At 39.2% G+C, this 25,124-nt stretch overlaps 1 long non-coding RNA gene across 1 annotated transcript in view; it reads left to right on the top strand.

Annotated features, from left to right (window-relative positions):
• LOC131203229 (uncharacterized) overlaps positions 1–11,932 on the top strand; it is a 39,857-nt gene extending 27,925 nt beyond the window's left edge. The window contains exon 3 of the long non-coding RNA XR_009156322.1: positions 11,620–11,932. This is a non-coding gene — a long non-coding RNA (uncharacterized LOC131203229). The remainder of the gene's footprint in view (positions 1–11,619) is intronic.
• Positions 11,933–25,124: the final 13,192 nt, after the last annotated feature.

Below are 25,124 nucleotides of genomic sequence, written 5' to 3' on the forward strand. Positions count from 1 at the left end.
GAGAACATTATAAAAACAACAGAAACTAAGACAGAATATAAGGAAAAACAGCTAGATGACAGATTAAATGGATGGAAAACCAAAGCTTTGCATGGACAGCACTTGAAAAATATTGAAGGAAAATGTGATAACAACTTGACAGGGCATGGATTAACAGGGGAACCATCAAGAAAGAAACAGAAGATTTAATACTTGCTACTAAAGAATAAATACTACAACCTAATGCCATGAAAGTGAAGATACAAAGTGCCATTGACAATCCAAACTGCCGACTTTGCAATGACAAAATTGAAACTGTTTCACACTTAACATGTGAGTGCAGCAAAATCGCACAAACTGATTACAAAGCTAGACATGATTGAGTTGCTAAATTAATCACTGGTCATTATGTAAAAAATAGGACTTACCTGTATCCGAAAAGTCATGGGAACATAAAGTGAAAAAAGTTGTTGAAAATGAGACGGTGAATTTTGAATGATTATGATGTATTATTTTTTATTGTTTTCGGGGGAAGTTAGGAATTGATGATTGTAGGGGTATAATTAAGTTGGGACGAAAAAATTTTTAGCATATGTTTGTTTTATTTTTAACTATACCTTGTGCTCGTTCCGGGAAGTTGGGGGGGAGGGGGGTTGGGAAGAGAGGGGGGAGGGGAGGTGGGAGGAAAGGGGGGGAAAATTTTCTGTAAAACTTTTTGAATTAAAAAAAGAAAGAAAGAAAATGAGACGGTGAAGATCTTGTGGGACTTTTGAATATAGACGGATCATCATTTGGAACACAACACGCCAGATATTACGGTTGTCGAGGGCCGAAGTAGACAATTTATTGTTATCACTGTATCAGGAGACGCCAGAGTCGAAGAAAAAGAACTGGAAAAAAAATCACAAAATATCGCAACCTGGCCATCGAAATTATGCGATTATATATGAAACATGTAACTGTGATGATACCCATTGTTATCAAGGCACTTGGTACCATGTCCATGAATTTTATAAAATATATGAAGAAATTGTAGCTTTCTGCAATAACACCAGCAGAACTGCAAAAAACTGTGCTACTCAGAACATAGTACATGTTAAGAAGGTACTTGGTTGATATCTAGGATGCTGGCAGCAACCAGTATTAACCCTTAGCACCAGTCAATAGCATTTGTGATGCATTTTTGAATGTTCAGTTTACTGAGTTTCATGTTTGGTGAATAAAAGATGGTAGTAGTAGTAGTAGTAGTAGTAGTAGTAGTAGTAGTAGTAGTAGTAACAATAACAATAACAGCAGCAGCAGCAGCAGCAGCAGCAACAATGCTACTTTAATAGCTCTTAGGTTCTTCACAAGGATCTGAACTGTAAAGTTTTTACCAGTCCCAGACTGTGAATCTAGTTAAAGATTAAATCAATATGAAGGAGGAGGAGGAGGAGGAGGAGGAGGAGGAGGAGGAGGAGGAGGAGGAGTTTAAAAACTAAGCATCACAAGTCTTTAAGGTAGCCTTACAAAGAAAGTTATTTTAGCTGCAAGATAAAATCAATTCAATTCAATTTTTGAATTGAATTTCAATTCAATTTTGAGCCACCACTTCTGATTAGATTTTTCATTTCTTATTCTCTCCCTTGCTAAAACAAACATACTGTGTTTTGTAACATTCACTTAGGCTCTTTTGGAGTAGCCATGAAAATTAACCTTCACCAAAAGCCAAATAAAATGGGTACCGGTCAAAAATTTATTTGGGATCTAACAGTTAAAATATATAATCTATTTTTTTTTTAAAAAAGAAAAGGATCCAATGTGGTGGGATCCAGAAACATGCATCCCACCACATTGTGAGCATTATAGATTCTTTTTCCTCCAGAAATCTATCATTAACTTGCACTATTTATGAGACCCACTAGGAAATTGGATATGAAAAGTGGCATTTCAAATATTAATGTTGGAGAAGTTTGAAAATAACAGTCTTAGAATGCAAATGTAATTTTAACTCATGACACTTACTCTACTGTTCATGCATTCCAAGGAAACCTATGTGCATGCCAAGGATTTGAGATGATTTAGCACCTGCTTTCTTCAAATTAGATAGGACCGTGATGGCGAACCTATGGCACGCATGCCCAAAGTGGAATGTGGAGCCATATTGCCTGGCATGCACGGCATTGCCCATTCCTCTTACAGGTTTCTGGCACGCATGCACACATGATAGTCAGCTGGCCTTTGTGTGTGCGTCAGTGCCGGAAACCGGAAGAGCTTGTCTTCGGTTTTCTGCCGCAAGCATGCACACCGGCCAGCTAATCAGCGCATAGGCATTAGAAATCCGGAAGAAGAACGGGTGATGGTGCACGTGCCAGGCAACATGGCATGTGTGTGCCGGAAAACAGAGGTTCCTTTTCCCCTGGGCAGCTCCTCTTCCTGGTCGCGGCCCAGTTGGGTACGTGCGCAAAGCATTCCCTTTTCAGCACTCGATGCAGAAAAGTTTCACCATCACTGAGATAGAAGATGCTGTAACGTGTTGTCATGGCTTACTCATGACAACTGATTACAGTTCTGATTCTACAAAATTTTCACTGATAATGAGGTTTACTAGAATTTTCAACAACACATTGTGAAAAATAGATATTATATTTGGGAACATAACATATAGATTCCTAAGTGATGCTCGCTTTATGCCTGCAAAATAATCATTTCTTTCATGAATTAGAAAAATAATGAAAGTCTAGTTTTTCAAAGTTACATTTCTGCTGCAGCACCCCACTCCCCAAGGTATATATATGAAAGCTAGAATTTAAAACCACAGTTCCCAAGGGAAATTTGCTTTTCAATAGCCAAATTATTGTTTCTGGTTGTTATTAATCTAGGAACAAAGTGTCTCTTGAAATGACTTGGCTTGTTCCAGTATTTTCTAGCAAGTCTCATGATTATTACTGCAACTGAATTCTGACTCTAGTTTAGGGACAATCACTTCTCTAATGTTCATTTATGAAATATGTGATGACTTTCAGTCTCAGTTACCTATGCTCATGAGAATAAATACAATTACTGAAAGCTATAGGGGTACTTAATCACAAAATGCTGCAGAAACCAAAGCAACAATAATAAGTGTATTATTTATTTGTCTATTGTCTTTTCTCCTAACTGTGTCCTCTAGCAGGGTATTCTTGAATAACATTCAGGAATTCTTGTTCTATTATTCATGCTTTATTTTGTTTTACTTTCTTGAGTAAATATTGAAGTTTTCGAAGGGCCTGAGGGGTATCCTGGAGTTTTGAATCTCTGGTTAATCTAAGCAAATGTGGTTGTGTTGTAGAACTTGGCTGCAGATAATGAATTAAATGATACGTTCTTCACAGAAACTTCATGCAAGTATATGCGTGGAGACCAGGAAAAGGAGAAGCAGATGTCAGAAAGAAAAATGACGAGTCTCTACTGTTCATAAACTAAAGCGAAGGCTTTCAAAAAAATCAATCACTAAAACTTATCTTATAAATTCTCCTTGTCAGATTTCTCCTCCAACAGCGAAAGTGGCGGGGAGGGGGTGGGGATGTCAAAAGCTGCAAGGAAGGAGATTAAAGAACTGAAAGACAGAGGTTGTGAAACAAATATAATCAGAGAAGACGAATTTGCAAGATTCATGACTCACAGAATCATTTGCTGTGATAGAACAATTATAATGTATATTTTTTTTCCCGACTGTTACAATACTTTACATCTTCTTCTTGTTGTGCCATTATCCGTCATTGGACATTGGCACCCACGTTGGTGATCCTATTTTTATCAAGCATGATGTTCTTCTTCTGCCTGGACCTCATTTGCCTTCAATCTTTCCCTGGAGGATTAAGTGAAGGAAGCTGTATTTTTCAGGGTGTCGTATCACATGTCCAAAATATTCTAACTTTCACTTTTTAACGGTTTTGATGATTTAACTTTCCCAGGTGGCTTATCACCTCCTCATTTCTGATTTCGTCAACCCAACTTATACCTAACAGCTGCCTGTAAATCCACATTTCAAATGCTTCTAGTCTCTTCAAGTGGCTTCCTGTCAGAGACCAACTCTCCACTCCGTAGAGCACGATAGAAAAGATGTAGCATCTGATGAGCCTCTGACAAGTACATCTCATGCCTACTTATTAATCTGTCTGTAGTCCTTTTAGACTATACTGTATTTTTATTCACATTGTGGCAATGCACAGCAGACTTTTATTATGGTCAAAGACTATCATAAGGAGAGTAAGTACAAAAAAAATTAAAAAACATAAAAGACAAATAAAATTTAAAAAAAACATATAAAAAGCTAAAAAATTGAAAAACAAAAATCTGCAAGGAATTTTAAAAAAGATCTAAAAGGAGGAAGCATGGGAAACGATCACAATACAAATCATTTTTAAATAATGAGCTCTGTACTCATTAAAAATAGTTTATGGCACAGATCATGTTCTGGCAGATTTGAAGTGCTGCTGTGGAGAACCTGGCAGCATTGTGTGTTATAGCAGAGTTGGGATCTGAAACGGAGGTGGGTTTCAGCAGGTTCTGGCCAATTCTGGGGAACCAGTAGCGTTTGAGTAGTTCGGAGAACCGGTAATAAAAATTCTGACTGGCCCCGTCCTCATCTATTCTCTGCTTCCCAAGTCCCAGCTGATTGGGAGGAAATGGGGATTTTACAGTATCCTTCCCCTGCCATGCCCACCAAGCCATTCCCCTGCCATGCCCACCAAGCCACCAAGTAGTGGTTTTTACTACAGAACCAGTAGTAAAAAAATTTGAAAACCACCATTGGTCTGAAAGCAGCAAAGAAGTATAAAATTGTCCTGTACACCATGGATATTTATACAATAATGAGATGATGCCTTTTTGTTTTTGTCAAGAAGTATCTGTAGATACTATACTATACTATAGATAGATAGATAGATAGATAGATAGATAGATAGATAGATAGATAGATAGATAGATAGATAGATAGATAGATACTATGTAGATAGGGATGACGCAGTAGCTCAGTGGCTAATACGCTGAGTTTGTTGAGCAGATGAGCAGTTCAGCGGTTCAAATCCCGAGTGCCACGTAACGGAATGAGCTTCCATTACTTGTCCCAGCTTCTGCCAACCTAGCAGCTTGAAAGCACGTAAAAAATGCAAGTAGAAAAACAGGGACCACCTTTGATTGGAAGGTAACAGCATTCCATGCGCCTTTGGTGTTTAGTCATGCCGGCCACATGACCACGGAGATGTCTTTGGACAGCGCTGGCTCTTCAACTTTGAAACAGAGATGAGCACTGCCCCCTAGAGTCAGGAACGACTAGCACACATGTGCGAAGGAACCTTTATCTTTACCTTAATGTAACACAGTGACTTATCCTATGGTAAGTTGGCCGTGGTGAATTGCGCGCCAGTAAGCTGCCCCACAGTGAGCTGACTGTGGCAAATTGGCCATGGGAAGTTGGCCATGACAAATTGGCTGTGGTGACTCTCTTTTTCTCCAGTATACTTTTTAAAGTTCTCTTCAAATGTATTTATAGCAATTTTCAAGTTTATCATGTTTATTTTTCTCATTCTGTGCCTGATTGGTAGTACACACAAATATATCACAATTGGGCATTACTAGAAGTTGGCATTCCTTTCTTCTTTTCGCCACTTTGAATTATTAAAATAACTACCACACATTCATTTGCCAATCAAGCTTCATGAAAGGTGTTATTACAATGCTCTTTGTGCATTAAAGATGACTGTGATCTATTAAAGGTTCTATGTATTACTCACTGTTTATGTTTGGGTACCTCTAACTTGACTTTATAGGGATGGGTTGGCTTAGTGGGTAAGACTCTGAGCTTGTTGATCGAAAGGTCAGCAATTCAGTGGTTCGAATCCCTAGTGCTGCCGCATAACAGGGTGAGCTCCCGTTACTTGTCCCAGCTTCTGCCAACCTAGCAGTTCGAAAGCACGTAAAAAATGCAAGTAGAAAAATAGGGACCACCATTGGTGGGAAGGTAACAGCATTCTGTGCACCTTTGGTGTTGAGGCATGCCAGCCACATGACCACGGAGTCGTCTTCAGATGGCACTGGGTGTTCGGCTTTGAAACGGAGATGAGCATCATCCCCTAGAGTCATAGCACATATTTCTGAGTGGAACCTTTACCTTTTTAACTTTACTTTATGGCTGTGAAAGTTGGACCATAAGAAAGGCTGAGCGCCAAAGAATTGAGGCCTTTAAACTATGGTGCTGGAGAAGACTCCTGCGAGTCCCTTGGACTGCAAGGTGAACAAACAAGTCAGTCCTAGAGGAGATCAACCCTGACTGCTCTTTAGAAGGCCAGATCCTGAAGATGAAACTGAAATACTTTGGCCACCTAATGAGAAGGAAGGACTCACTGGAGAAGAGCCTAATGCTGGGAACGATTGAGGGCAAAAGAAGAAGGGGATGACAGAGAATGAGGTGGCTGGATGGAGTCACTGAAGCAGTAGGCATGAGCTTACATGGACTCCAGAGGATGGTAGAGGACAGGAAGGCCTGGAGGAACATTGTCCATGGGGTCGCGATGGGTCGGACATGACTTCTCAACTAACAACAACAACAAACTTTACCAGGGTTTTGACTCCTGTCTCATTCACTCATACACCCTTGAATGGATTATTTAAGCTTTAACCTACATTTTCTCACCTATGAAACAGATACAATTCCATCTTTTGCCTCTTCAGCAAAGGATGTAAAGAGACTCGCAAAGTAATATTGTACAATGTTTTGCTTATTAAAATTGTGCTACTAGTGCTTACCCTCTGGAGAAACTGGTTATAGACATCATAGATAATGAAAAAAAAAAGTGAATTGTACAATGCCTTATAACTTGTTTCTCTGTGACTAAGCTTATTTCATGGGAAAGCTATTGGCTTACAACTGATTTGGCTGAGTTACCAAATCATAGCAGAAACAGGAATTTGGCACACTATATTTTATTTTATTTTATTAGTGCTATCATTTTTCCACTACAATCCAGCATAATGCTGTAGCAAATATTGATAGAGACCTGCCATGCTTGTGAAATTTTTGGTCAGATATAAAATCGCCTTGGGTTTTGGCAAAGACCAAAAAAAATATGTTATTGCACTTTTTTATTCATCAGGATTTTTTATCCAAAAAAGGATATGAAGCATCTCACTCAAAAGGCATGGTATAGAATCTTTATAAATTTGGACCTAAATGTTTGCATGAACATCACCTTTGGGCTACCATATTATGGTTGCAGAAGCCAGAGCAGCCTTGGATGGCAACCGATTCACATGTTTATGCATCTTTTTTTGCTGGGATCTGATCATGACCAAAGCTGTACAGTTGAGAAATGGTTTTGTATCGTGTCAGAAATGCAAGAACTAGAAAGGGAAAAATATTCATTTAAATTTAAAAAGATTAGAAACTTTAATAAATTTCTAGATTTCTAGAGTTCTAGGCCATTGCCAGGCCACACTGAGGACAGGGATATTTCCAACCAGCAACTCATTCTCTGTTCACGTCAGTCCCAAAGAGGCCCTGTAAAAGATGGATAGTTGCTTGAGTAGTGTCACCTTCACAGTAAATATTCTCAGGGGCAACCTCAGTTTTAACATGTAACAGTAACACAGTTGGAAGGGACCTTGGAGGTCATCTAGTCCAACCCCCTGCTCACGCAGGAGACTTGTACTAGGAATTTGAACCGCCGAACTTTCTGATTGACCAGCTCATTGTCTTAGCCACTGAGCCATCAAACCAGTGCACAGTCTATTTAAACATTTCCAAACTTTCCACTCCTCCTCCAAATCTCCAGGCAATTCCACAAGTGGTTCTATCCAATTATGAAGGTGTTTAACTTGAAATTTCCATCTTTTTAATTGTTCTTTTTGAGTTGTAGTAACAATCCTCTCAGCATAATCTAAAAAGCTCTTTCTTGATTTCAATCTTTTTGTATGGGGTACTTGGCCAAATAATGGATGTATCAGAATAGAATAGAATAGAATAGAATAGAATAGAATAGAATAGAATAGAATAGAATAGAATAGAATAGAATAGAATAGAATAGAATTCTATATTGGCCAAGTGTGATTGGACACACAAGGAACTTGCCTTTGGTGCATATGCTCTCAGTGTACATAAAAAGACAAGATACATTCCGCAAGAATCATAGGGTACAAGACTTAATGATAGTCCTAGGGTACAAATAAGCAATCAAATCATACTAGGAAACAATCAATATCAATATAAATCATAAGGATAAAAGCAACAAAGTTACAGTCATGCAGTCATAAATGGGAGGAGATGGGTGATAAGAATGATGAGAAGATTAATAGTAATAATAATGCAGATTCAGTAAATAGTTTGACAGTGTTGAAGGAGTAATGGCATTAGGGAAAAAACTGTTCTTGTGTCTAGTTGTTCTAGTGTGCAGTGTTCTTTAGCGTCATTTTGAGGGTAGGAGTTGAAACAGTTTATGTCCAGGATGTGTCTGTAAATATTTTCACAGCCCTCTTTTTGACTTGTGCAGTATACATGGTCCTCAATGGAAGGCAGGTTGGTAGCAATTGTTTTTTCTGCAGTTCTAATTATCTGTTGAAGTCTGTGTCTGTCTTGTTTGGTTGCAGAGCAGAATAAGAGAATAATAATTCAATGACAGGGACAAAAGGCACTGAGAGTACTTCCAAGTTATTTTCACCTTTGATTTTGCCCCATTGCTGCTGAGAAATGAAACTCTTTCTCCTCCTCTCCCTTTCCCTCTCCCGCTTCCTCTCCCTCCCCTTCGTCCCACCCTCCCTCCCTCTCTCTTCCTCCCTCCGTCCCTCTCTCTCTCCCTCTCTCTGTAAGCACAAACTGTCATAGGCTACTGAATCAACTGTTAAGCAGCTTGTGAATCCTAAGTAGAACATATTCTACCACAGGCAGATATACACCAGTGGAAAATGCAGCCCTGAACTACAGCTCCCAACAGCCTCAACATAACCAATATATATCCTGCCTATGATATAACAGAATAAGAGCAAAACAGAATTGGAAAGGACCTTGGAGGTCTTCTCGTCCAACCCTCTGCTCAACCAGGAGACCCTGTACCATTCCAAACAAGTGACAATCCAGTGTCTTCTTAAAAGCCGTGAGGGAGCACCCACAACCCCTGGAGCCAAGCCATCCCATTGTTTAGTTTCTATCACTATTAGGAAAGGTATCCTTAGTTCCAGGTTGCTTCTCTCCTTGATTAGTTTCCATCCATTGTTTCTTGTCTTGCCTCCTGGTTCCTGTGGAGAATAGCTTGACTCCTTCTTCTTTGTGGCAGCCCCTTAAATATTGGAACACTGCTATCATGTCTCCTCTAGTCTTTTTCACTAAACTAGCCATACCCAATTCCTGCAACCCTTCATATGTTTCCTGCTTCCAGCCATCTTTGTTGCTCTTTTCTGCATTCTTTCCAGAATCTGATTTTTTTTTTTATAATAAGATGTTCAAAACTAGATGCAGTATTCCAAGTGTGGTCTTCCTAAGGCTTTATAAAGCAGTACTAATATTTCACGAGATATTGACGTATGCCTTTGATAAGGCAGCCTAGGATTGCATTGGCATTTTTGGGGGGGGGCGGAGGTTGCTGGCACAAACTACTGGCTCATATTTAAGTGATTGTCCACTAGCTAACATCAAAACAGCTAACATCAAAACTAGGACTCAAGATCCCTCTCTACAATATACTCAGGAGTGGGCTGCTGGGGGTTCTCAGGGGTTCAGGAGAACCTCTAGCTAAGATTCTGTGCAATTCGGAGAACCCCCAAATCCCACTCCGGGCTGGCCCCTCCCTGCCCACCCACCCATTACAGGAGTCTCCACGCAGCCCATTTTGGATGCAGGTAAGTGTATGCATGCGGAGGGTTGGGGAGGGCGAAAAATGGACCTACCTCCAGAGCCTGGAGAGGCTGTTTTTGCCATCCTGGAGGCTTGAGGAAATCCTCTGGAGCCCAGGGATGACAACCCCCTCCCTGCCATGGTTCAGGAAGTCGACTAGGCCATGCCCACTATGGCCACGCCCATTGAGCAACTGGGCAGAGAACCCCTTGCTAAAATTTCTGAAGCCCACCGCTGCATATACTGTATAAACCATATATATACCAGAGGGAGTTATAGTCAGTAACAACAGGATCACATCTTCACATCATCTTAACACAGCTGCTTGCAATTACTGCAGGTTCTAGTCCCACCAGGCCCAAGGTTGACTCAGCCTTCCATCCTTTATAAGGTAGGTAAAATGAGGACCCAGATTGTTGGGGGGGGCAATAAGTTGACTTTGTATATAAATATACAAATAGAATGAGACTATTGCCTTACACAATGTAAGCCGCCCTGAGTCTTCGGAGAAGGGCGGGATATAAATGCAAATTAAAAAAAAATATGAACCGGTCCTGTGAATTCTGCCTGCTTTACTGAGTTTTGGCCTGACATCCATTGTTTGCCATATTTGAAATCAAAATGCCTACCTGTTCTCTTGACACTCACAGTAACGCAATAAAAAAAAAACTTTTGGTAGTTTTTTTTTAAATCTCAAATCCATTATTTAATGTTCAGATATCTATATCACAAAGATCCTGAAAGGGTAGGAGACAAATATAAAATGGTATGTATAATCCTTCTAGATTACTTATATTGCAATACGAGGGTAAATCATTCTACAGGGCTTTCCACAATGTGGAGATCATATTTTGAGAAAGGAAAAATCAATACACATTTGACAAGAAAGAAATTACACTTTGCAGGAAACTGGCAGGTTGTTTTTCTTTTAACAAGAAAATAATATCAGGATCGTGAATATTAGATCCCTGTAAAAGGATTTTAGCTTGGTTGGCCACGTCCCACAAAATGACACCTAGGATAAATTAAAAATGATATAATCTGGTAGGATAACTAGCTAAAATGAGAAGCTGTCAACTCATATATTACTTCAGAGTGCAGGATCAATAAAACAAACAAGATCATTATTTCTTACATGTCCAGTCTGGCAATTGATACAACACCATAGCAAACAACAACAACACTGTATTAGCCCTGGAGTCTATAACATGGTGGCTATGAGCACCCGTGTGGGTCAGAACCAGCGGTGGGATTCAAATAATTTAACAATCGGTTCTCTGCCCTAATGACCGGCTGGGTGGGCTTGGCCATGGTGGGCATGGCCATCATGTGTGACAGGCAGCACTCAGCATCCTGCACCCCCGTGGGAGCAGAAATGGGCCGTGGGGGGGCACTACCCCCCCCGCAACCCATTTTGGGCCTAGAAGGCCGCCTTTCAGCCTTCTGAGAGCAAAAACAGGCCACGGGGGGGCCACACCACACATACCCTGGTGCCACGTTTTGGGCCTAGTAGGCCTCCCTGCACTTATCTGGGAGCCAAAACATGGCATGTGGGGACTCCTGGAAAGGGCAGGGTAGGGAGGGGAGGGGCCAGCCAGCAATTTAACAACCAGTTTGCTTGAACCGGCCTGAACCGGCTAAATCCCACCACTGATCAGAACCATGTTTAATATCTGCAAGATTCCCGTCCCCTCTTAGAAAGTATTTATTTAAATAAGACAAATCTCTTCTTTTAAACATGTTCATAATCTTGCTCAGATTATCTGGTGTTTACCAATTTATTTTCTTGTTAATAGATGTCCTGTGAGAAGCTCTACCATGTTGTCCCGTTCCTTTATCAACATATCAATATGAAAATGGCAGCTATTTTGAGAGAGAACTCACAATATGTTCTAACAATCCAAATGAATCTACTAGATGAAAAGAGTTGGGGATACACTCTAAACAATCTTGTTCAGGTCTAACATTTTGTCTTGTCTTGTAAAATCTTCAGGAAAGGCCTCAAAGTCTAAATCGCTTCTATCAATGTTTGTGAAATAAAACAAGAAATATCCTAGAATCCACAGTTGTTATATATATTTTACCTTAAACAAATATTTTATATGTTCATTTATTCAGTTATTTCTTACTAGTTGGACACTCGTGCTTCACTATGGAACTCTATGATCAGGCATGATAAATTGACACTTAAAACTTAATGTAGAATGTGTAACTCCATAGCATCAGAGCGTGTTAATATAAGGCAACTGGCAGTTGGAACAGAGTGGGAGGCAGAGTAGCATGTCCCAGCCCATAGGTTGAATGAGTTACGCACTGGCCATGCCAGTTTAGCGAAGGGGTAGCACCAGAGCATGTTAATATAAGGCAACTGGCAGTTGGAACAGAGCTCCTTTCAGGTGGGGAGGGAGAGTAGAATGTCTAACTCCTTAGAGTCAGAGCATGTGCATATAACACTGTATATGAAATACTAATGATCTGATGGTCATTTTGAAAAATCCTTTCTTAGCGAGCACCTAGAAGCCAAGAGGAACATACGCACCAAATTTCAAGTTTGTAGGCTTTACCGTTCTGGATATTTTGTGATGAGTGAGTGGATTTCACTTTTTTATATATAGATAATGTTTTGAATCTAATAGTCTTGGTATGTAAATTTGATCTACAATCAATTTGGTCTAGTGGTTAAGGCATTAGGCTAGAAAGGAAATGGTAAGTTCCTCTAAGTCCAGCCTTAGTCATGAAAGCCAGCTAGGTAGACTGGGATCTGTCTCAGGGTGGTTGTTGTGGACTCATGGGGTGGTTGTTGTGAAGCAAATAGGAGGAGGAAAGTGTGTTCACTGAGTTATTTATAAAAATAAAAAAGATGGAATACAATAAAATAAAACAAACCTTTCTCTTGATGGATGTTCAATGGAGGGGGGGGGCTTTGAGCATCTGAAACATTATTTCCAACAGCAATTGCAAAAGATGGTTGATTTGAGAAGGACCTTAAAGTTATGTAATACTTTTGATATACAGAGACTAAGTTATGCTATCTCTTTCAAATGAACGATTTAGTCTAATTGTTCTAGTTTATTTGTTAGCGATTCGACAATTGTATGCATGAACAAATCATTTTCATGAGAACGTTGCTTGGCCACATCTGTCACCAGAGAAAAGTTCAATCCTAAAATATATCAGCAGCTAACCTTTTCTGTAACATTGTTGTGAGAATAGAAAGAGAAAAGAATCAGGCTTTCAGCTCTTCAAAGAATTGCAGGTGAAATTAAAGATGAATTGTACCTAGGCAGTCCAGAGTTATGTGCTTATTCTCATTTCAGTTCTGGCTCAACCACTTTAGCCAGCCCAGGAGCAGTAATCTGGGCCTTTTCCATCGGTTGAAGATGATCTAAATCACTTTTTTTTTTAACCTTAACAATGTGTCAAAATCTGTTTTTTCCAGGTTCTAAAATGTGTTTTGTTTTGTTTTGTTCTTTACTGCAAAAGTGATTTGTGTTTTCCTATGTCATTCTCGAAGAGGTCTAGAAAAAAAAATAGTAGTATATTTAAATTTGTTTTATTGTTGTCAAGTTGACATTAATACAAGTGCTAGCTTTTCTATTATTTGTCATTTCACAGCTATCCATCATTATGTAGCATCCTTACTGCCTTCTTTTTCTAACCTGAACAAGGTCCATGGGAGGAGTTCCTTCCTTTTATTTTCCCTTGGGATGTTATTGAAATATACAAACCATAGAGCTTTTCAGAATATGGGTAATAATATTCAGTGAAAACAGGACATTCGTATACAATATTCAATCATTTTAAAGTCAAGGTGGATGCAAGAATTGCATTAATCTGTGAAAAATATTGCATTTTCTACTTTTAAAAAGTCAGAAATATTTTTTTCTTATTGCCATTCTTATTTTTTTTTTAAAAAGCAGACTTCATCAGAACCTCACTAGTTTAAATGGAAAGTCATCATTTATTTTGTGGTTGCCTAGCAACTTTACAACACTCAGATTCCTTTACAGCTGGACAAGCCAGAATGGATTATGCTTCCATTTTGAGTTATATTACACATATACTTCCTTTTTTTAATGTCTTTCGATGTCTATCAACCCAAAAATTTAAATTTTACTGTACTATATTTGTGCAATGCATCAAAGACACTTAATTTTAGGTTTGACACTTAATAATAGTTTTGAGAACAATACCGATAGGAAAATAGGTATTGTTCTCAAATCTATTTTCCAAAATAAATTCTTTTTTCTGCAGCATAATCATTTTTCTGCAACAAACTATTTTTACTATATTATATTTTTTATTTTGAAAAGACTTATAATTGACGTTTGAATTAAGTGCTAATCGACAATTGTATCTAAACTAGGTTTTTAAGTCATTCGTGTAAAAGCTAAATGAAAATACCAGGTGCATTGAATTATTCATAATTTTCTTTGAAAAATACAATATAGCATGTACCCAAGTTCCCAATATAGACTGCTTTGAAGAAAAAAATATCACAAGTTGCTTCTTCTATGGCATTCTGATGAAAATAACAAGTTTAAGAAGAGAAAAATGGTATTTAATATTTCTTAGAATAATCAATATTCTCATCAGAATTAGTTTGAGATCATTATTAAGTGTGTGCATTACAAATCACTGCAGATGTCAATACCTATTAATCTGGACTGATTTTGGAAGGAAAGAAGGAAGGAAGGAAGGAAGGAAGGAAGGAAGGAAGGAAGGAAGGAAGGAAGGAAGGAAGGAAGGAAGGAAGGAAAAAATGGTACTAGGAAGTCACTTCCATATTGCTACAGGGCTATTTTCATATGCTCATTATGAATCTTTGACTCTTTAAAATTTTTAAAGGAAGCTTAATTTAATTGAATGAAGCTTATTCTACAGAAAATAGATAACAGACTGCCAGCCAAGTTTACGAATGTGAAATATATAAGTATTAGTATGTTAGTATTAGTATTTCTGTATTATGAAAATAGTTGTGAATACACAACTTGATTACAGTGTTCTAATATATATCAGAGAGAATGAATATTACAATTTTGCCTGCATACAATTTTGTTAATGACACACACACAATAAAAATCAGGTCTAGTGTCAAATTGCTATTAAGTGTCTGTCATTTGGTACTGCACATGATCACATCAGAGGTGGTGAGCAAGTTCTGACCAGTTCTGGAGAACCGGTAGCAGAAATTTTGAGTAGTTTGGCGAACCAGTAGTAAAAATTCTGACTAGCCCTGCCCCCATCTATTCTCTGCCTTCTGAGTCCCAGCTAATCGGGAGGAAATGGGGATTTTGCAGTAACCTTCCCCTGGATTGGGGAGGGAATGGAGATTTTACAGTATCCTTCCCTTGCCACGCCCGCCAAGCCAAGCCCACCAAGCCATGCCACGCCCACCAAGCCACACCCACAGAACTGGTAGTAAAAACTTTTGAAACCCACCACTGGATCACATGCAATGTACATATTTGGAGGTCACTTTCCATTTTCTTCTCATATATCACCAACCTCTTTCCATTTATGACTGTATTCCACTTATGACTGTATGACTGTAACTTTTGTTGCTTATCATTAAGTGTTAAATTATACCCTATGACCATCATTTGTGTTGTAAATGTTAAATGTTGTACCTTGATGAAGGTATCTTTTCTTTTATGTACTCTGAGAGCGTATGCACCAAGACAAATTCCTTGTGTGTCCAACCACACTTGGCCAATAAAAAATTCTATTCTATTCTATTCTATTCTATTCTATTCTATTCTATATAGTATTTCTCTATTTTATATTGGTGATCTTTGGTGAAAGTGGGATGGGAGTAGTACAGTCCTTGCTTTTCTTGATGCCTCAGCAGCCTCCAATACTATTGACCCTGGTATCCTTTTGGGCTAGCTATGGGGGCTGGACCAGGTTATCTGCTGTACACTGATGATACCAAACTCTATATTTCCATCCCTGGCAATCCATGTGATGCTGTTGCTGTCTTTTTGTAGTGCAATCACTGCCCTTTTGCTGTGGGGGACTGGATGGGGGCCACAGGCTTCAACTGAAGCCTGCTGAGACTGAATGACTTTGGGTGTATGGAGCTCCAAGATCTGGAACTTTGACATTTTTAGTTCTGGATAGGGGTGACACTATCCCATACGGATCCTGTCTGCAACTTGTAGGTTCTCCTGAACTTGTGACTTGCTCAAAGAGCACATGGCAGTCATGGAGGTCAATGAGAGCCTTTGCACATATTCAGGTTGTGTGCCAGTTGTGGCCTTTCCTAGATCAGGAGTCCCTGTGCTCAGTCATTCAAGCCCTAGTCATCTTGCATTTGGACTATTACAACATGGAGCTACTTTTGAAGAGCATTCAGAAGCTACAGCTAATGCAGATATGTGGGCAGCTTTTGGGGCCCTTGTGTTGACCAATGTTATACCCCTGTTTCACGACCTGCACTAAGTCCTGGTTTGCTTCCAATTCAAGGTGTTGGTTATCACCTTTAAAGCCTTTCGTGGCATGGGCCCATGATCAGTGGTGAAATGCAAAAAATTTTGCTACTGGTTCTATGGCTGTGGCTTAGCGGGCGTGGTCAGTTTTTTTTTCTTTTTTAAGCATTTTTACTACCTATTCACCTGAACCAGTAGTAAAAAATGCTTTAAAAAAGTAAAAAAAAAAAAAGGTTCTGACGATCACAGCTCTGTCGCGCGATCATCAGAACCTTTTTAAAAAACTTTTTTAAAGCATATTTTTACTACTGGTTCATCCGAACCGGTAGCTTTTATCACTATCGGTTTGCCCGAACCGGAGCAAATCAGTAACATTTAACCCCTGCCCACGATCATTAAATTACTTGGGTTTGGTGCACTGGTTTGGTGCACTGGAAATACCACATAGATAATAATAGAGATGGAGATTTTATCTAATGTTCTAAGGGTTTAGGGTAGATTCAAACTGATATAATTACATTAATCCTGTTTTATTTTGGGAATATCCATAATCAATGAGAAAATGAACATTGATGATTCATCTAGTCATCACCAACTTGGCTATTATTTTACAATATCCATTCCCACACAAACACACACACGTACACACAAAGGTTCAGGGCCCACATATGAATTGGTCAGATGCAGTTCAAGGCCCACATAAGGATTATTCAATTAATATTAAATAATACAGTTCTGGAATTACAATCTAAAAGAGTAACTTTTGTTGCATGATCTCTGAAGGCCAATCTGTGAAAACAATTATGGAAATAAATGTAGCATATTCCACTTTAATTGCAATAACCCATTTGAACTTACTGGAAACATCCTTTTCAAGGGCAAGACTTGTTCAACAATGAGCAAAAATTTAATGAAGGACATCTGCCACATATCAGTTCAGACTGGTAATAGTAACACTGAAATATCAGTTCACAGTGGCTGCAGCAGAAATAATTACAATCTCTCGGCATATTTATAATAGCCATCCCCAAGGGAAAGAAGACAAAAATACAGTGGAAGCTATCCAACATCCAGTTCCCCTAAATGGGCAACACAAAAATATGAGTAGCCCAGTTTGGGTTGTTGTTATTTTTTAAAAAAACTTGTTCTGTTACAGATGATATAATAATAATAAAATCAGTTATTATTAGCTGCACGCATATTACTAAATAGATAGCATGACCAAGCTCAGGACTGTGCAAAGAGTTTAGATGAGAATATGCAGAGCCAAATCCCAGCTTTGAGAAGGAATACCTTGAAGACATCTACCAATTCAGTGGGTTGCCGTTAACATAGATGGAGATTTCTGTAATCCAGGCATGTTCATTCTCTAAAATTTATTCAGAATATCCTTCTTATACAAACCTTCAAATTAAAAGTGGGCAGCTGAATTCTAGAAGTTCATAGATAATGAAAGATTCTAGCATTGTGAATAAAATAGCCTGGCCAAGAAAAATCCATTAAAAAAAATTACAGCAGTATAATATAAATATATCAAATATAACAAAAAGTTATATTATAATGAAGACTGTGGTAGAGGAGGATTACTTAAAAAGCCAGGAAAATTATGAAAATAATGAATATCCCAGTTATATTTTTTAATATATATTGGTACCACAGTATTTAGCATTAATTTGTTCCAGGAAGCGTATGATGAGTACCAAAAATTATGAGTACCAAACAATTTTTTCCCATGAGGAGTAACGAAGTGAGTCAAAGGGCAGCTGACAGTGACAAATTTATTTATTTATTTATTATTCAAATTTTTATACCGCCCTTCTCCGAAGACTTAGGGTGGTGTACAGCATAGATAAAACACATATACAAAAAATTAAAATACAATATATATTTATATTATGATTCTATAAGCTGAATATTTAAAATAAGTAGGTAAAATTATAAATAAAATAACCCTGCTAAAACCCCACTAAAAGCCCTCAATTAAAATTTATCATTAGGCCAGCCCTGCTTGATGAAAGAAAAAAGTCTTAAGCTCGCGCTTAAAGGTCCGAAGATCAGGGAGTAAGCGTAGCCCCACGGGTAGTTCATTCCACAGGGCAGGAGCCCCCACAGAGAACGCTCTTCCCCTGGGGGCCGCCAGCCGATATTGTTTGGCCGACGGCACCCTAAGGAGGCCCTCCCTGTGAGAGAGCACAGGTCGATGGGAGGCTACTGGTGGTAGCAGGCGGACCTGTAAATATCCCGGTCCCATGCCATGGAGCACTTTAAAGGTGATGACCAAAAGCTTGAATCACACCCGGAAGACCACCGGCAACCAGACGCTCCCTCTATCCCCCGCGCAGCCGCATTCTGCACCAGTTGGAGCCTCCTGATGCTCTTCATGGGGAGCCCCATGTAGAGAGCATTGCAGTAATCCAGGCGGGAGGTAACAAGGGCATGAGTGACCGTGCATAGAGAGTCCTGGTCCAGGAAGGGGCGAAACTGGTGAATCAGGCGAACCTGATGAAAAGCTCCCCTGGCAACGGCCGTCAAATGATCTTCTAAAGACAGCCGTACATCCAGGAGAACGCCTAGCTTGTACACTGAACACCAAACAAACAATGCATACTGGGACAAAATTTCATGTCAAAATGCATTGAGTACCAAATTTGATGAGTTTCAAAACAGTTGAGTGCCAAGGTACCACTGTATATGTACGTGCAGCTGTAGGACACTCTGATCATTGCATGATTCACCTTGTACCTGCTTACAGGCAAAGACTTAAAGCCACAAAACCAATAATTAAATCAGTGAAGACCTGGACGGAGGAATCAAAATTAAAGCTACAGGCATGTTTTGACTGCACTGATTGGAATATTTTTAAAGATACCTCTGCAGACCTGGATGAACTCACAGATACTGTAACATCATATGTCAGCTTCTGTGAAGACCTATGTGTACCTACAAGGAACTTGCGAATATACAGTAACAACAAACCTTGGTTCACACCTAAACTTAAGCAGCTACGACATTCCAAAGAGGAAGCCTACAGAAAAGGTGATAAAATGCTGTACAATCAGGCCAGAAATGCACTAACAAGGGAGATCAGAGCAGCAAAAAGAAGCTACTCTGAAAAGCTAAAGAATCAGTTTTCAGCAAATGAACCAGCAAACATGTGGAAAACTCTTAAAAATATCACCGGCTATGGCAAACCTCCTTCCCAGGCTGAAGGTAATCAACAACTGGCAGATCTATCTCCACAACCCCCATCTCAGACACACCAACAACAGCCAAGCCTCCTACAACTGACCCCATTTCATTGGGTTCACAACCCCTAGTGATCACAGAAAAGGAAGTGCAGGACCTATTTCACAGACAAAAGCCAGGAAAAGCTCCAGGCCCAGACAAGATAACTCCTTCTTGCTTAAAAGTCTGTGCTGACCAATTGGCCCCCATCTTCACCCATATTTTCAATAAATCACTAGAGATGTGTTATGTTCCTTCTTGCTTCAAACGCTCTACCATCATCCCAGTGCCGAAGAAGCCCACCATCAAGGAACTGAATGACTACAGACCAGTTGCTCTAACATCTGTAGTCATGAAAACCTTTGAAAGGCTAGTGCTTTCCTACTTGAAAACCATCACGGATCCACTGTTAGACCCCTTGCAATTTGCATACAGAGCAAACAGATCAACAGATGATGCTGTTAATATGGCTCTGCACTACATCCTACAGCATCTTGAGTCTCCAAAGACCTATGCAAGGGTCCTCTTTCTAGACTTTAGTTCAGCATTCAATACCATCATTCCAGACATTCTTCTAACTAAGCTAAACCAACTACAGGTATCGGAACAGACTTGTAAGTGGATCACAAGCTTCCTAACAAACAGGAAGCAGCAGGTGAAGCTAAGCAAGATCACATCAAATACCTGTACAATTAGCACAGGGGCCCCCCAAGGCTGTGTGCTCTCCTCACTTCTCTTCTCTCTGTATACCAATGACTGCATCTCCAATGATCCATCTGTTAAGCTACTGAAGTTCGCAGATGACACAACAGTGATTGGTCTCATTCGAGACAATGACGAATCCGCATATAGACGAGAGGTCGAACGACTAGCCTTGTGGTGCAACCAAAACAATCTGGAACTGAACACACTCAAAACCGTAGAAATGGTGGTAGACTTTAGGAGAAACCCTTCCATACTTCCACCTCTCACAATACTTGACAACACAGTATCAACAGTAGAAACCTTCAAATTTCTAGGTTCTATCATATCGCAAGATCTAAAATGGACAGCCAACATCAAAAACATCATTAAAAAAGGACAGCAAAGAATGTTATTCCGGGGCCAACTCAGTAAGCTCAAACTGCCCAAGGAGCTGCTGATCCAGTTCTACAGAGGAATTATTGAGTCTGTCATTTGCACCTCTATAACTGTCTGGTTCAGTTCTGTAACCCAACAAGAAAAACACAGACTTCAGAGGATAATTAGAACTGCAGAAAAAATAATTGCTACCAACCTGCCTTCCATTGAGGACCTGTATACTGCACGAATCAAGAAGAGGGCCGTGAAAATATTTACAGACCCCTCGCATCCTGGACATAAACTGTTTCAACTCCTACCCTCAAAACGACGCTATAGAGCACTGCACACCAGAACAACTAGACACAAGAACAGTTTTTTCCCGAAGGCCATCACTCTGCTAAACAAATAATTCCATCAACACTGTCAAACTATTTACTGAATCTGCACTACTATTAATCTTCTCATAGTTCCCATCACCAATCTCTTTCCATTTATGACTGTATGACTATAACTTGTTGCTGGCAATCCTTATGATTTATATTGATATATTGACCATCAATTGTGTTGTAAATGTTGTACCTTGATGAACGTATCTTTTCTTTTATGTACACTGAGAGCATATGCACCAAGACAAATTCCTTGTGTGTCCAATCACACTTGGCCAATAAAAAAAAAATTCTACTTGTTCCCACAGTCATAACTTTTCATGCAATCCTTTTTTTTTCTTTTTCTTTTTCTTTGGTAGGGAGTTCAACCTGCAGAAAATGGATTTGAAAGAGACCCACTATACTTCTCAATTATGGGAGTACTATAGAAAGATTACTTTTCTTATTATGAAACGCAGCAGTTTGGTTTAGTTCCAGTACAGCCAAAGTTTCTTATAAAAACGTTGATTAAAAAAAAACTTTTATCCAACTGTATGTAAAATACTGCCCCCTTTTTTTCCAGAATGCTTAACAAATCCTGCCGAATGCTATTTGTACAAATTTGCAAAACTGTTTTGGGTTCATTAATACTAAATTGTGTATTGAAAAACATTGTCCTACTCCTTTTCAGTCGCAGATGAATTCTCAAATAAAACATGACAAAAATTCAGATAGAAGAACATTAGAATATGGGCCGGGCAGAATGGAATACAGTATGTAGCTGTCAAAAATCAAAATTTGTGGGTATATGGAATAAAATGTCTAAGGCTAGCAGTTCCTTCAATAAAAGAATAATCGGCTCCTTGCTGAATTTGGAGGGAATGGAAAATCAAATTAGACTCAATAATATCAGTAGCCTTAGAAAGTACAGAAGGACATAATCAGTTTTTCAGCTGCTAGAGCTGAAGAATACTTCATCATAGTGTCATAAAATATCTATGAAAGATGTGTCACTTTGAGAAAATGAAAAAAAACAAAGAAAAGCAGAAAAGATGGGCGCAACAATATTTTACGCAGAGCTATAAACACTAAGCAAGATGCTTATTTAGTTATACAAATACAATGCATTTGTGTAGAACCATTGCACGTAAATTATTTATGCTTGTAGACTTCAGCAATATTATTCATCAACAATAGAAAGACTTTCATTCAGAGGCAATGGATTAACTTTTTGGTTTCTAAAATTTAAGAGTCATATCCAAAGTATTTCTTTTAAAATTATTTCCTTTCTAGTCAGTAAAGAATCTACCAACTATAAGCGCTCCATGGCTTAGGACCGGGTTACTTACGGGACCGCCTACTGCCACCGTTTGCCTACCACCGACCCATGCGCTCTCACAAAGAGGGACTCCTCAGGGTACCGTCAGCCAAGCAATGTCGGCTGGCGGCCCCCAGGGGAAGGGCCTTCTCTGTGGGGGCTCCCACCCTCTGGAACGAACTTCCCCCAGGACTTCGTCAACTTCCTGACCTTCGGACCTTCCGCCGCGAGCTGAAGACGTATTTATTTATCCGCGCAGGACTGGCATAGGATTTTTAGAAGTTTTTATTATTCAGTTTTAAATTTTAAAGTGGGTTTTATTGTTTTAAATGCATTTTAATTTGGGGCCATATTTAATAAGTTTTTTAATTATTGATTTTATTTTATATTTATTCATCGTTGTTTTATTTGGCTGTGAACCGCTCTGAGTCCTTTGGGAGAAGGGCGGTATAAAAATTTAATAAATAAATAAATAAATAAATAAATAAATAAATAATAAAATAATTCTGACAAATGTTACAATGGGAAAGTGGCATGGAATATCAAGCCATTTTTGGCAATACCCTTGCCACCTTGTTAATGCAAACTTTGACCTAAGCCAGTCAGCTTTGCTGGCTGAGGAACTCTGAGAGTTGAAGTCCACAAGTCTTAAAAGAACCAAGTTTGCAGACCCCTGACCTAAGCTATCAGATACTACAGGCACTTTACTATAAGTTTAACTCAAATCAATATTTAAATCAATACATTTGGGCTAAGTTTTAGGCCAATACATTTCTATTTCAAAGAAGTGTCATATATTGTATTTTCTAATTTTAGCACTCCTTTGTGATCGTTGTCTTTCTGAATCAGTTACTGCTCTGCCTTTTCTGACCCCAGCACTGTCTACAGGCATATCCTGATCAATAATTTACATGGAGCTATAGAAGTGTTACACTGTCTTAGAGGAATATTCAAAGTAATAAGCTGAGGCATAGAAATGAATGGTTTCTCCAACATTAATTGAGAAAAATAAGGTTCAGATTTTTTTCAGTTTCATGGTCTAGTTCACAATTATGAGATTTCACAGCCATATTCTCAGAATACTTATATCTATATTTAGCTAGTGTTGTGCCTCGTCCTCCCTCCTCTCCTCAGCCGGGCCCCTCCCATCTCCTGCTGGGCCTGCTATCAGATTCAGAGTCTGATAATGAAGAGGAACAAACCTCACTCACACGCAGCCATCAGAGGAAGTCAGCCACGGATTGGAATTGCCCGGGCCTGCTCCTTCTGACCCCTCCCTTTCTCAAACAGCAGAAGACAATCTAAAGTGGGAGGATCCTCGCTTCCGGAGATCTGAGAGGCGACGTCAGCAGAAAGAAGGGAGGGGCAGGCCTGGATAAGTGCTGAGTCATGGAGCCACACCCCATGGCCTATATAAAGGACCAGCTTGAGTCAAGCAACTTTGAGTCAAGCAAAGTCTCATCTGGTTTGCTGAAGTCACACCTTGAATTCCTGCCTGCCCTGAGAAATATGAAAGGAATTTGGCAAAGCTGCAGAGGCTTCGTGGCCACGCTTGATACAGACTTCCCAGACCCGGTCATCGGAGGGGGAGGGGGACACGACAGATAGCTTTGGAAAAGTCAGTATCCATGGGACTGTTCAAAACACATAAGAAGATAGAAGTAGCATTGGGAACCAAGCTCAGCCTATTACGTGTACATACAAAGGGTGAACTCCTGGAGAAATGTCGAAATGTCACTCAGGAAGCATTTATTTAAATGTGTGTGTGTGTGTGTGTGTCTTTGGTTATTCGGGTTTTCTCCTGTGTAAAATTGGAAGTGTCTTGGCGATGTTTCGACGAAGTCTCATTCGTCACCTTCAGGCTTCAGCTTCGTGCTTCTGGGAGCAATGTGTGATCGCAGCTGTTTCTTCCTTTTAACTGCTAGTGGGGGTTTGAACTGATTGGGTGGGAGCTTAGCTGTGCTCTGATTGGATGGGGTTTTTTGGTGCTCTGATTGGCTGGGGGTGTGTCCTGTTTGGATGGGGGCTTGGTTGTGCTCAGATTAGTCTGAGTTGCAGGGGGATTTGAGCTGGTGAGCTGCACCATATATATATATATATATATATATATATATATATATATATATATATATATATATATATATATATATATAACTGCATAATAAATATGGTTTTGCACGCCGTTTAATCTCAAGACAATGTTGCATTTACTCATTATATTATATACAGTAAGATGTTCATTTGCTACTAAAAACAAGTGTTTTTAAATGAATATTCCACCTGAACTTACTCTTGCTAATAGAAACCAGCCAAAAGTAACATGCAGGTTTGACACTTCAAATGAAGCAGAAATTAATACTGAGACCAGATTTTGCTCTTATCATTTTCTGATATCTGAAATCCAAAGAATTAATAAGTGAAATGCAGCAGATTACTAATCGATTCTTATACTATTTTCCCTCAAATATACTAATATAGTCATGCGATGAAAAAAAGATACACCCACTTTGAGTTCTATGGTTTAATGTATCAGGACATACCGTGTTTTCCTGAAAATAAGACCGGGTCTTATATTAATTTTTGCTCCAAAAGACACATTAGAGCTTATTTTCTGGTTAGGTCTTATTTTGGGGGAAATCGGGTACTAAATGCACCAATCTGGCTTACAATCTTAAATGGGGCTTATTTTGGGGGTAGGGATTATATTACGAGCATCCTGGAAAATCATGCTAGGACTTATTTTCTGATTGGGTCTTATTTTTGGGGAAACGGGGTAGTAAAAAAATCATCTGGTCCTTACCAGTAGTTAAAAGCAGGTAAAAACAAACTTAGATAAACAGCAACACATGGCATATTGCACCATGCCTTCATTTATTTTCCAAAAAAAAATATGCTCATGC

The sequence above is a fragment of the Ahaetulla prasina genome, chromosome 8 (assembly GCF_028640845.1).
Source record: "Ahaetulla prasina isolate Xishuangbanna chromosome 8, ASM2864084v1, whole genome shotgun sequence".
Classification (NCBI taxonomy): Eukaryota; Metazoa; Chordata; class Lepidosauria; order Squamata; family Colubridae; genus Ahaetulla; species Ahaetulla prasina.